Raw genomic sequence first — 3532 nt, forward strand, 5'->3', positions numbered from 1 at the left:
GCGAGGCACCACTGTATCCCTAGTGCTACAAGACTGTCACAAGAGTGCCTGGGCATCCAACGAAGCTGAACAATGGAAGGTAGGGCAGACAGAAGAAGCTAAAATTCCTGGAGGATAAGGCTATCGGTGTCACGATAACTGTGTTGTGCCTCCACTGCCTGAAGCCTTGTGCTTCTGAATGGCAATTGCTAAGAATCACAAGCAAGGAGAGTGCTGCTGTGCCCATGTCCTTCTCCCAGGCTTCCCCTAGACATGTGGTTAGCCACTGTGAGAACAGGATGTGGGCCATTGGCCTAATCCAGCAGGCTCTTCTTATGGTGTTAAGTTCTTCTATAATACTCCCCACTCCAAAAACGAAAAAACAAAAAGCCACCCTCCAGACTAGCTGTATTTTAAACAGTGCTCAGAACTTGCTTTGTATGACTTATGAGAAAAGTGTATAGTGACAAATGCCGGGTACCACATGGAAGGGAATTAATATTTTGATATATTGTCCTGCTACAGAATCTCATATCCCTGCTGGGAATGTCATTAAAAGATTAAAAGAGGAGAAGACACCATCATTCATAAAACTATGTTTATACTTAAGGGCAGAATACTTATAACACTATTAATCATTCCACTGGGCCTGTTGGTATTTTTTTCCCCCTGCCTTCTGTGCCTGTGATCCAAAAATGGCACTTGCAGTGTCCTGTTGAGTTATAAGGCACCATCTCATTCTGCACTTTTATTTCCATTTCTGAAGTGTGTGACTATGGAGCTAAGCAAGAGTCAATTGCCTGCCAAAAGAAGCACTCCAGAAGTATCTCTTGTCTGAAGAATATACAAGGCTTAATTTGCACTGGGGTTCCCCGGGACTCAGCTTCTATGTTCAAGTGCCAAGGCTTACCCAGGGACATATTAAACAAGTATATCCTTGAACAAGTGTAAAGTGCATTTCCTTCACCACTGAAAGTCCCCACACACTGAACGTTCAGAGTAGCGCTGTGCCAAAATTATCCCCTGATTTCTTTCAACCCTTTCCCATCAATTAATGAGGAAAGAAAAGAGTGAATCCAGGTGCAGCAGAGCAGCCCACTGCTGTCTCGTTCCCCAAGCTGGCATTTGTATTTGCATCTGCATCCTAATGCCTGAATATCTACCCTTTTTCTAGGGCCAAATGCAATGCCGCCTTCGCCCAACGCCCTTTGTATTGGACAGATGAAGTGCTATCCCTGGAAAGTGAACACTGGGATGCAAAGATGATAGGAGATCTTAACATATGTAGCTAGTTATTGATAGTCTTAGGAAGCAAAACAAATGTTAAAGCAATTCCACTTGGGGTTGGGTGGGTGGGTGTCTTTACACACACACAACCTATTTCAGTCACATTTAGGCATGTATTTAACCAAGCAGCCACAAATATGATTGCCACAAAATTTGATTATGGAACATTTTCAATTGCAACACAACAAACAGCACTAGAAATGACAATCTTGGAAGTGGGAAGTATGGGAGGACATAATCGAATATTCATCAGAACACAAAGCTGGTGGGATGGGTTTTCCACCTGGCCTCTTCGTTTTTTCTAGATAAAACATAAACTCTTGTTATTTAGCTTCATGAACCACGGCAAAGACATCAATCACCGTTTTCTAAACAACTCTGCAGCAAATCACTTCATTTTAATTATACTTAACATTCCAGATTAGTTTCCTAATTAATAATGTTCTTCAATCTCGGCATTATTAAAGCATAGCTCTCTTGCAAATCATTCACATTGTCAATTTAAATGCACATCTTCTTCCCACAATAGCTCCGACACTTATTGCCAGACAAATTAAATGGGGGGGAGGGAGAGGGAGTGTTATTTTCTAGGAGAGTTAGTGCTTGAAATACAAAAGATAACTTGATCAACACAATGCACAAGTCGAGAGGAAGGATTCATAAAGCAATGCTACCCAGTTTGATAGCTGCTCTTCAGGCTAGTTTCTTATGATTTATCATGTTATTTAGTACATTGAGAGCCCACCCTTTCTTCCATCATGGTACATGAGGGTACCCAAGTGGCCTCCTACTCAGAGAATGACCAGCCCCGGAGTCCTGATTATTAGCTTCATCAAAGTGGCTGTCCCATGTGTCATCAGACCATGGTTAATTGTCAGGGTGCTGTCAGTGGCTCCCAGTTGGTTGCCCAGGGAAGTCTAAAGACAAGAAAAAAATTCTTATAGTCCTTTTTTTTTCAAACTTTACAGAGAGAAGCCATAGAACCCAGCCTCTTGGATAATGGCATTGCCCCTAGTGAATCTCCACCACCTCCTTCTCTCCCACTTCCTCATTTCTCATCCTCATCACGTCCTCTATGGGTGCCACTAAGTGCCCTCTGTCTTCAAGCTCTTTGCTCTCCCACTTTTAAGGTTCGCCGGGTTCTGGAAGTTGGTGGATCTGGAATGCTTTCTAGTGACAATGTGTCAGTCAGCTGCTGCTTCAGCTCTACCTCCTGCTCCTCTCCCATTATTTCCCAACTTTCCCCCTCATCTGCCTCTGAGCTGTGACCTCCCGCAAACCACTTTCGTAAATCTGTACTGTCTTCCTCTTTCCCCTCCCTGGAAGGGTCAGGATGGGGAGGTGGTCTCCACCACTCCTCCTCCTCTGACCAGCCCCTGACATTAATGCACGTAGATTCATCACTTGATCACTGTGCCATCAAGTGATGACTTGCATGTGCAAATGGGCCATCACAAATAGAGCACCACAAGACTTGCATCACCTCGAATTCTGTGTTCTTAAAGTTATCTTCAGGGCATCTTACTCCAGAAGAATCCAATGGGGTTTAATTTTAGCTTACATTTCCACATCAGTTTGGAATTATTTCTAAGTCCTCATGAATATCCATCAATATTTTAGTACAAATGTATCCTTATATAAACATATTTGTATGCAATTTTGCCCATCTTGGCTGGTTTTTTAAAAACAAATATATGAGACTTTATACACACGTCATCCTAGTGCATGTATTTTTCTATACATTATTTGACTGGAGAACTGCAGTGTAAAATTTTGAGAAGTGTGAATTTTGAGAAGTGTGAAGGAGGGCTGAGCTTTGTTTCAGAATGTGTGAACTGGGTAGGTTCACCTTTAAATGCAAACTGAAGCAAATTTCTCCCCCATGCTAATTCCATCTGCTTCTTCTCTCCTGTAAATACCCTTGATTTGCATGTCAGAAGCTATCACTGCATTTGTTGTCAAACATATAGCTTTGCCCTGAAGCAGAGTTAGATTCACATAGATGAAGGGCAGCAATCTTTGCAGCTTTCCCTGCACAGCTCATCCTTGCTAAATCAGGGTCCATATCCTAAATGAGGGCACTTTCTTGCCATACATAACCTAGGTACTTTGCAAATATTTTATATCCTGGTCCTTCCTTTTCAAAGATGTTAAGACATGTGTAATGCAGTATGGCCACTTTCAAAGTGATTTGGAAGAAATATGGTTTTGCTTGCATCTAAAATGTTACCAGGACTACCCCTGGGTCTGGCATTGTATCAACACC

The sequence above is a fragment of the Podarcis liolepis genome (assembly GCF_965112155.1).
Source record: "Podarcis liolepis genome assembly, chromosome: 1".
Taxonomy (NCBI): domain Eukaryota; kingdom Metazoa; phylum Chordata; class Lepidosauria; order Squamata; family Lacertidae; genus Podarcis; species Podarcis liolepis.